General features: G+C 39.8%; 1 protein-coding gene across 3 annotated transcripts in view; it reads right to left on the reverse strand.

Annotated features, from left to right (window-relative positions):
• The window catches only part of RABGAP1 (RAB GTPase activating protein 1), a 178,395-nt gene that overhangs the window by 162,047 nt on the left and 5,202 nt on the right, over window positions 1-11,146 (reverse strand). For 2 of the 3 annotated variants that reach the window (XM_017548365.2, XM_017548363.2), the window contains exon 2: window positions 10,313-10,446. The gene's annotated coding sequence lies outside the window, so the exon portion shown is untranslated. Of the gene's footprint in view, window positions 1-5,731; window positions 5,821-10,312; window positions 10,447-11,146 lie in introns of those variants that run through there. The other variant, XM_017548364.2, reaches the window with a different exon arrangement.

Consider the following 11,146-nt stretch of genomic DNA (forward strand, 5'->3'; position numbering starts at 1 on the left):
AACTCCATCTCAAAAAAAAAAAAAAAAAAAAAAAACTTGTAATTTATAATTTTTTTGCATTGTGGTTAAGTATACGTAACACAAACATTGCCATCTTAGCCACAGAAGTATACAATTCTGTGTCATTAAGTACATTCTCATTGTCATGCAACCATCACCATCATCTATCCTTAGAACATTTCCTTTCTTCCCCAAATGAAACTCGGTGCCCATTAACACTAACTCCCTATTCTCCCCCTCCTTCAGAAACCACTATTCTACTTTCTGTCTCTAAGAATTTGACTACTCTAAGTGCATCAAATAAGCAGTGGAATTACCTATTTATCATTTTGTAACTGGTTTATTTAGTATGATGTCTTCAAGGTTTATTCATACTGTAGCATGTGTCAGAATTTCCTTCCTTAAGGCTAAATACTATTTCATTGTATGTATACCTCATTTATCCTTCAATAAAAGTTTCAAAATAATTATAACTTATATGATCTTTAAAGGGGGGGAATATCAGGTACTTTCTATTCCAGTTCCGTGAGGTAGACTTAAGTAGCTCCATATTTAAAAATGAAGTTTCTGAGCATAAGCTACTTGATCACTCTGAGAAAACATACTCTGATTAAGTAGCGTATCCTCAGACATATATACTAAGGAAGTACAAGATGGGATATCCATGTTTTTCTGATCCCAAAATTCATACTCTCCCTACTATATCATATTTCATACTTCTAATGAAAGGTACAAGAGGTAAGAAGTAGGGATGAAATGTGCATACAACAATTCATTTAACTCTGTTAATTATGAGTGTAATAATGTTGACACCTGAAAAAATAAAATCTTGCAAGTGGTTTTCCCATGTTCCTGTGGATATTTCAGGAAACAAACTTCAATATTTTCCAGAACTCTACATATGCTGGCTTGATGCCATTTCAACACAATATCTGTGAAACTAAATATTTAAATTGTTAGTTATTTGGATGCCATGTCCACAATAGAAACTATCCCTGGGAACACAGGGAAAGTTAGCTTAATGTTAATGTACTACTCATTCACAAAGTCAGATTATATGCCTGACCTTGCCAGTACAGATTTTGAAAATCGTTGTCTTTACTTTTTCTAAACAGATTTCTAAAGTATAATTTACATTAGCACTTAATAAATATAAAAATATGAATTTTTTAAGCAATGCAGGGTTAGCCAAAGACTTTTCCTCTTTTTAGGAAATTAATCATTATAGTTCCTTCTCATCTACAATTAAGAAAATGAATCTATTCCACTCAGAATATGCATCTGTTTGCACTTAGATCTAAAACATATTATTCACTTCTCTTTAATCTACATGAATTTAATGCTAAGCAGGCAAACGATTCAGTAGATGATCAAAGTCTAAGATAAATGCAGAAATATAATTTGTGTTTTCTATGACCTGTCTGATTTTCAGGGGAATGCATGCAGGCAAACCATGAATGTCTGGCAGAAGATACACGTTTTCTGTGCCGTCCAGTATGCTGTCTCTTACTACCCTTGATGACATTTAAAATATATTCCCAAAGCTAGTCTGAAGGTAGTGAGTTATCTCAATTGATTGTTCACAGTCAGTTACAGAACAAACTCCTTGTTCTACTCTTTTTCCCCTTCTCGCTACTGCACTTGACTAGTCTTAGAGAATAAAATATATTCCCAAAGAAGGATTCTGCATATCAATTCCTTAACTGATAAAAGGTCACCCTCAGAAAATGGAGAAAAAAAATATAAACCATAGGTTGTTGGTTATAGTTACCAAAATGTATAAATAAGGGAAAAAGGGACAAAGTTTTAAAACAGACGAATTGTTGTTAAGCTTTGACTTAGTAACATTATGTTAAAGTTACCACAGAAATTCATTTGTTAATGTACCTTAAGAAATGCCAGATTTAGGTACAGAGAAAAATTTATTCCACAAAGACTTACAGAACCGAATGAATAGTAGTTTATAACACAAATGCTGATGCAACCTTAACAGAAAATATTTAACAACTGTGCAATAATTTTTGGAGGTACACAATTAAGAAGATATATTTCTCATACTTTACAGCCAAGGTAATACATACTATTTAATGCTGGGCAGGAGCTTAAAAGTAGGTTTAGGGCTTTATTTTACTCTATAGCGATCAGAAAAAGGGATTTTGGGGGGAAATTAGGACTTACAGAGCTCTACTCTGATAGAAAACAACCTTCAAAAAATTCTCATTGATGAATGCCTCAGAATATTATGGCTGATATGGAAAGAGGAGGGAAACTTGCAAGCCAAATTCTATAAGCTAATATGTTCAAGACTTGACACTTCCATATTTGGTCAGTCTTTGCACATGAAGAGAAACAAGGCTGTTAGGGTCAACGTGAATGGTTACAATGTAAGCTTAAATGTCTATCCAATATTGTTTTGACTTACAAGTTTCTGAGGAAGAATAATGATCTCAGGATCAATACAAAACAGAGGGGTGAGGGTGGTAGGGATGACTAGGTAACTGGTTTATGCTAAAGAAAAGCAACAGCTGTGATGTTTTTACATGGTGTTTTTTTCAGGTATACCCAGGGGCATCAAGTCCTCAGCCTTGAGTTTATTACCGTTGAGATATAACTATGGAAAATCAGTAAAACAAGGCACTACATACAAAGCACTAAAATGTCATGCCAAACTGCTTTACGTATATTAAATTAGCACTTCTTAAATATTTGAGTTCTATCTCCAAGAAGGATTATAAACTATAGGAACGATCCCTGAGTCTCGCTAAAAACAGATTAAGAGTTTTGTCACTTTGGGAGGCCAAGGTGAGAGGATTGCTTGAGGCCAGGTGTTTGATAACAGCCTGGGGCACACAGTGAAACTCAGTCTCTACAAACAACAGCAAAATTAACTGGGTGTGGTGACATGTTGCACCCAAGCCCAAAATTAACTGCATATTGCAGCCTCTCAAACAGCTACAGTCCTAGCTACTTGGGAGGCTGAAGCAGGAGGATCACTGGTGCCTTTAAGTTCAAGGCTGAGGTGAACTACGCTAGCACTACTGCACTCCAGCTTGGGAAACAGAACAAGACCCTATCTCCTAAAAAAAAAAAAAAAAAAAAAAGTATTGCATTCATTTATTCTACATGCTTGAGAAATCTAGTATCTGATTATATTGAAATTACAAAGATAACATTATGGGCAGGCCTATGTCAGAACCTTAGCAAACCAGTGTTTTTACAAAGATATTCAACTGTAGCACCGATTTAAACTATTTTCTGAAACCTGTATTCAAAGGTTCCTTGTTAAAACTACTGGGAAATAATGAGAACTCCAAAGGAGGCTTTCCTTTAGCTGGAAATACAATGAATAAAAAACAAAGACCTTCACAAGGTCAGGAGTTCAAGACCAGCCTGACCAACATGGTGAAACCCTATCTCTACTAAAAATACAAAAATTAGCCCGGCGTGGTGGCACGGGCCTGTAATTCCAGCTACTCAGGAAGCTGAGGCAGAAGAATTGCTTGAGCCCAGGAGGTGGAGGTTGCAGTGAGCCAAGATTGCACCACTGCACTCCAGCCTGGGCAACAGGCCAAGACTCCATCTCAAAAAAATAAAACAAAAAAACAAGACTTCTTTAAAAGAAGTTGGGCTACAAAGTTCAGTTATTAATACACTGTGTGAAAAACCATGTCCCTTCATTTAGATAATGTGAATACACTTCTCTCAATATGCAGGAAACAGGTGTCTCTGTTCCCACTACATTACTATTTAACACTTGTAAACTGCAAACAAAATACTATGCCAAAAATGCCAAAATGCACATAGCTGATAAGTTAACTTTCCAAACCAATACGTATCTGTTAATGTCAATGAGTTAACTGTAAACTGAATTATAACACTGAAACAATTAAAACAAAGTGTGGCTTTCATTTCACAGCACACTGCAGTCTTGAACTCAACTCAAGGGGTCCTCCCACCTCAGACTCCCAGTGTTGGGATTACAAGCATGAACCAACTCACACCACTAATATTTCAACTTTAATTATAAATCTAACAATATCTCCAATTAAAGTGACATATGACATGTGAATTTTAAATGTTACCAATACATACAAATCAATCATGAATTTTTTTTTTTTTTTTTTTTTGAGACACAGTCTCACTCTGTCACCTAGGCTGGAGTGCAGTGGCCTGATCTCGGTTCACTGCAACCTCCGCCTCTGGGATTCAAGCGATTCTTCTGCCTCAGCCACAGGAGTAGCTGGGACTACAGGCACCCGCCACCATACCTAGCTAATTTTTGTATTTTTAGTAGAGATGAGGTTTCACCATATTGGCTAGGCTGGTCTCGAACTCCTGACCTTGTAATCCGCCCACCTCAGCCTTCCAAAGCGTTTAGATTACAGGCGTGAGCCACTGTGCCTGGCCCCTATTTTCAGTTTTTGTAAGAAAGCGCTAGTTAAGTCTTCAATACATATTAAATAGCACCTTATACAAACTTGAATTAAGGCAACAGGTCCTTCGTTTAAAAAAAAAAAAAAAAAGTTAGATGTGCCTTCCTTGGTACTTAAGCTTCCTCCGTTTAAACAAAACAAAAAACAAACAAAAAAAGTTAGATATGTCCTCCTTGGTACTTAAACTTTCTTCCCCAACTACTTTTCAAACATCAGTTTAATGTTACAAACACAATTCCATTCACCTTCCCTTCTTTTGTCTTTTTTTTTCTGAAACGAAAACAGCTGGAAACTCACACTCACTATGTACTTAACTACACCAGGCACATGTTTGTTGATTTGAATGGAAATATCAAAGGAACTGATAAAGAGCCAACAAGTCAAAAGATCTCAAATTCAAGTTGGAACATGGTTTTAAACTAATGGAGCACTAGTAGCGGGAACACTAGTAGCATGATCACTCAACACGATCTCTTAGGACATTTGTTTCCAAAAAAGAGAATTCTCGAGTAACCAAAGGTATGGAGATGTGTGAAACTCAGGAGCAGGTAATAACCAGTCTGGATGTAAGAAGAGTAGGGACCAAAGTACTACCAGGCAATGGACAGCGAACTCCTGGAAGTCTGGAGGTTATCCTTTGGCTCAACACGTAAAACCCTTAATTAAGGGTGCGGATAATCAAAAGACTCAGCAATGAGGTACTGGGCAGATGCTTCAAGGAAATGAGAAAGACAGGGATGCCAAGGACACTTTAATTGCAGACGGGGAAATGAGACATTAAGACCAACCTGAGATGGCAAAGTGACAGTGAAAGCTATCAACTCTTTGAAATTTAGGCGCAGCCCCAGCCAGCGAGGCCCAAGCCAGCTCATGTCACAGATACAGGCCTAGTGGGCAATGGGGAGAAACTGAGGCGGAGGGAGCGGCCGGATTCCCAAAAACGACCAAGCCTAAAATTAAAGTCAAGACACAAACTGGCTTTGCTGGCGGACCACAGGGAGAGCCAAATACGCCAGACTCGGAAGACCGGCACCCACCCAGACAGGGGGAACCGGTTTGGGCAGGGGCTCCCACAGCAGCCCAGCCTGCGCATGCGCCCTCTCCCCTCCGTCGCAGCTCCCCCTCCCCCCAATCACGGCTCCCCTCAGAACTCGGCCCGTCGAGGGAGCTGAGCGCAACCCCACTGGCCCGGCCCTGCAGGAAAAGACAGCTTGGCTACCCGCAGGGGCTGTCAGAAAATACCCCTGGGGTTGGTAGGTAGGAGGGTGGGAGGAGGAGGAGGGAAAACGCGGCCCTACCCGACCCGCCGTCTCCTCCTCCGCCGCCCGCCGCTCGCCGTCCCGGAGGCTCCGCCGCCTGGGCCTCCCCAGCCGCCCCAGCCGCCCTGTCCCCGCCCCCCTACCCCCTTACTCACGTGAGAGCGACTTCTTCCGCCCTCCGCCCAGCCTCCTGCCTCGTCTCATAGGTCCGCGACCATGACGAGCGACTCTATTGGCCCAATACGGGGAAGCGAGGCGGGGCTTCCTCTTCTCCGAGCCCCACCTGGGCCTTCAGCCCGCCTCAGGACTGTGCGCCTGCGCGAAGCGCACTTGTTGTGACCAGGACCTGGGCTGTGTTGTCTAGGGTTGGACAGGCAATTGTGTGACTGCGACCCGGACTGGGGACGATGGAAGCTGACTGGGTAGTACCTGTTAAGCCTAACAAAGGGTGCAACCTCAGAGTCCTGGTGCTTGAGCAAGGAATCCCGTGCTCACCTTTCATATGCAAGTCCTGTTTGAAAATGAGCACTTCAGGGCCGGGCGCGGTGGCTCAAGCCTGTAATCCCAGCACTTTGGGAGGCCGAGGCGGGTGGATCACGAGGTCAAGAGATCGAGACCATCCTGGTCAACATGGTGAAACCCCGTCTCTACTAAAAATATAAAAAATTAGCTGGGCATGGTGGTGCGTGCCTGTAATCCCAGCTACTCAGGAGGCTGAGGCAGGAGAATTGTCTGAACCCAGGAGGCGGAGGTTGCGGTGAGCCGAGATCGGGCCATTGCACTCCAGCCTGGGTAACATGAGTGAAACTCCGTCTCAAAAAAAAAAAAAAAAAAGAAAATGAGCACTTCACAGTGTAATAAAATTCACTTGGCATTTATTGAGGGCTCACGGTGTGTCAGGGATTGTGATGGGTCTTTATGTGGCTATCGCATTTCAGCTTTATCACGAACCTGTGAGAATGGTACGATTTTCTCGTCTTGCAAGGTAATTTAGCTTGAGTTAACAGAATCTAGTCTAAAAGTCAAAACTTCATTCTACTAAGTCCTAAAACCACTGGTACAACACAGCTGCCTAAAGGCATTTAAGGCACACAAGAGGACAGAAATGGACAAGGTTACATCAGATTGTAACTTAAAGATGAGATTTTTATTTAAAAATCATTCAAAGGTGAAACAGAGCAACAGCAATATAATGAAGTTTAAAGTCCATGTCCTCAGTGAATGTACAATGTAGTTGGGAACAAAAACAATGATTATTAAAGGTATTGGTAAAGTCTTATTTTTAAAGAGACTCTATCTTGTCCTGACTGGAGTGCAGTGGCTATTCACAGACAACCACATCACACTACACCCTCAAACGCCTGTGCTCAAGCTATCCTACCGCCTCAGCCTCCTGAGTAGCTGGGACTGTATACAGGCATGCAACACTGCACCTGGCTTTTAAGACTTGATAATTTATAAGATAATTCTACAGCCTCTTCTTTACTCTTCCCCTTTCTTTATTCCAACTGGCATATGCTCTTTTCCTGGTGAATGAGTCATCTACAGTGTTTCCTGGTGCATAATGTATTCCAATCAACCAGAGAAAAAACAGTAAGAAAAAGCTGTGTTCTGTTGCAATCCCTCTGTGATTTGTCTAATACAATAGATGTGGCTGTACCCTGCAGGAAAACAGTTTTGCTTCCTTTCTCCTTATACAGTTACAAAAAACCCATTTCAAGATATTCAAAGAATAAAGTATTAGGGAGAAAGTAAAATCCCCTGAACTAACAAAACCATTTTTAATATTTTGGTGCCCATACTTTCATGTATTTCTTGATTCATATGTACCCCAAATATTTATGTAAAATTTAACATACATTTTAAAATAAATTTGTACTATATAATCAGTACAATATTCCTTGGAGAAAAACGGAAAATGAAGACAAGCTAAAATTAAAAAGAAAACATTACATTAAAAAAATTTTTTTAAATAAAAAAGGCTAGGTGTGATGGCTCATGCCTGTAGTTTTAACACTTTGGGGGCTGAGGTGGGAGGATGGCTTGAGCACAGGAGTTCGGGACCCGCCTGAGCAACATAGTGAGACCCTGCCTGTATGTTTTAATGAAAAACAAAAAACATGGCATTCCCAGCGCTAATGTTAATACTTTAAAGTATATCCTTATGTGTGTATTTCTTTTTCAAAATAAGATGACTTTAGTAATCTCCTTTCTTCAATTAAAAATATCTGCCTTATTTCATCATATTTCTTCTCATCTAATTCCTAGATCACATTCACATTTTCTGTCAACCTAAAGGTATTTTTACAGTTGGCTTTCTTAAATCAGTAATATTACAGGAACCTCTCATATAATACCTAACTACAATAAAATATTCTGTTGACCAAATTATATTTTTCTACAACCAGTATTCCCAAATAAGTGTCCAATTCAGGACCATACATTCCATCTGGTTATGTCCTTTGACTTTTTAATTATGGCATTTAAAAAAAATTAAAAGATTCTTGTTCACTGCAGAATCAGGCCACTTGAAGTGTAAAACATTTTTATCTGAGTGGTTGCTTCCTCATGAAGTCGTTGTGCTTGTTCCTACAAGTCCTTTATTTCTTGAACAAGAAAGTTATATTTTAAGACTCAATAAAAATTTAAGTCAAACATATCAGACTAGTATACCTCAAAACTGACATGCTATACTTCATGTTTCATTACATTACATACAATGTTATGAATCTAACATATGTTAGATGTTAATGTTGTTAGATAACATTAATATTATATCTACAATAAATACAACATTTATTGTATCTGATAGGGTGTTGCAAATATTGGCCACTGGATTAGTGATGATATACATGTCGTTTTTATCATCTAATCCATTTTAAAAACAGACTTTAGTCTGTTGCAATGCCTACTATTGCTATATATTCTGATATCCCATTCACAGAAAATGAATTTTGGTTTTCAAATATGCTCAACCTTTTTCAGTAAGTGGCTCTGTATCCAAGAAAATGTGGTTACAGTATATGAATGGAATATGGGGCTGGTGTGAAATAAAGCAATGTAGTAGGCTGGAGCCAGAATGGGAAGGTCCTTGAATGATAAAATAAGGAAACTGAAGTTCACGCTATAGACACACAGGTGCCCTTGGATATTTTAAAGGACAGTGACAATACCAGATTTGGGTTTTTTAAAAAGATCACTCTAATAAAACTAAAGCAGGGAAAAGAGGAGGCTGAATACTTTGGAGGCTGCCTAAGAGCTTAAACTAAGGAAGCAGGGGGAAAAAAAGGGGAACAGGGTTCCACGGGTATTTTATGAAGAAATATATTCAAATTTGCTGATTCTTTCTTCAGCTCATTCAAATCTGATTTTGAACCCCTCTGTGTAAATACTTCATTCCAGTTACTGTACCTTTCAACTCCAGAATTTCATTTCAGCTCCTTTTTATAATATCTTTTATTCATACATTGTTTTCCCGACTCTTCATTCATGTCTTCTTTTTTTTTGGAGATTTGGTCTTGCTGGAGTGCAGTGGCACAAACTCAGCTCACTACAACACCCACCTCCCAGATTCAAGCAATTCTTTTGCCTCAGCCTCTTGAGTAGCTGGGATTACAGGCACATGCCACAATGCCCAGCTAATTTCTGTATTTTAGTACAGATGGGGTTTCACCATGTTGGCCAGGCTGGTCTCAAACTCCTGACCTCAGGTGACCCACCCACCTCTGCCTCCCAAAGTGTTGGGATTATAGACATGAGCCACCGTGCCCTGCCCCTTTAGTTCTCTGAGCAACTTCAAAATTGTTGTTTTAAAGCCTTTGTCTATTAAGTCAGGTATCTATCTTGGCTTCTTTGGGAATAGTTTGAGTTGATTTATTTTGTTCTTCTGAATAGACCATACTTTCCTGTTTCTTTGTATGTCTGGTGATTTTTAAAAAAATTTTATTTTTCAACTAGAGGTGGGGTCTCACTGTGTTGGCCAGTAACAACCAAGTAAATGGAACTACAAGCACATGCCACCACATCTGGCTTCACTTTAAATCCTTATGATTTTTTTGTTGTTGAAAATTGAACATTTGAATCTTACAATGTGGTGACTCTGAAAATAAGATTCTCCTTCTGCCTCCATCTTTGCTAGGCTTTTATAACTGTCACTGTGCTGGGGATCAAGATCAGTTTAAGGTGAAAGCTTAAGGTTTTCTCAGGTCTTTTCTTAGCCTGTTTCTTTCCCTGGTTATATGCAGTAGCTTCTACTTTCCCTTGCCTAAGTGATTGTTTTTGAGTATCCTAATCCTTCAATATCTGACTCATAAATGGGGTAAGAGGGAAGCAAACCAACACAGGTGGCTATTCCTTTAAAACCTTTGGAAGCAGGTTCAGCTGGTGGGAGAGGGGCGGTCAAGACAGTGGCAACCACCCTTTGCACCTGCACCTCAGTCACCAGCAACCAGAGTGTAGATAGCCAGAATTTGGCGGACAAAGTTTTTATTGCCCACCCAGCCTCCAGCAAGCCACACCAGAAATGTGGACACGGCTGCCTGCTACAGGGTTAAGTAACACTGAATGAGTAGCTGCTATCACACTAAAAGCTGACATAAACTGAAATTAACCTCTATTTACCAGCAAAGCTCTCCCTTGGAAGATGTAAGCATTCGAACAGACTCCAGAGTTCCAACATAGTTACTTCAGAGAGTTGCTGCTGGTACAATTGTTGTCTAGGTTGAGAGGCGGATTCTTTGTGACTCCTACTCCATCTGAAGAATAGAAAGAAAAAAGAATGAAGAAAAGTGAACAGTAAATAAAACCTAAGGGACCCTGTGGGATACCATCAGGAGGACAAGCGTAATGAATTGTGGGAATTCCAAAGAAGAAGAAAGGGCAGAAATAATATTTCAAGAAATAAGGGTCCAAACTCTCCAAACTTCATGAACAAGATGATGTACAAATCCAAGAAGCTCATCAGAATCCTGATAGGAAATACTAAGAAACCACCAAATATATTATAATTAAGCTGTCAAAAGGCAAATAAAATTGAATCCTGAAAGCAGCCAGAGATGAGCAACTTGTCCCATACAAAGAATTGTAATAAAATTATTAGCCAATAAGATTACCACCTGAAACCTCAGAGGCTGGGGAAAAAAAACTGTCATAGAAAATTCTATATTTGGCAAAATTGTCCTTCAAAAATGAGGGTGAAGTTAAGACATTCCCTAATAAAGACACCAAGGGAGTTTGTTACCACCGGCATTCCTGCCCTTCAAGAAATGCTGAAGGGAAACCGACAGGTTGAAATACAAGTACACTCAAAAGCCATATAAAGAAACCAAGATCTCTAGTAAGTCAAATATACTGGCAACTATAAAAGCAAATATTGGCCGGGCATGGTGGCTCACGCCTGCAATCCAAGCACTTTGGAGGCCAAGGCGGGCGGATCACCTGAGGTCGGGAGTTCAA

The sequence above is a fragment of the Cebus imitator genome, unplaced genomic scaffold (genome assembly GCF_001604975.1).
Source record: "Cebus imitator isolate Cc_AM_T3 unplaced genomic scaffold, Cebus_imitator-1.0 Scaffold206, whole genome shotgun sequence".
Classification (NCBI taxonomy): Eukaryota; Metazoa; Chordata; class Mammalia; order Primates; family Cebidae; genus Cebus; species Cebus imitator.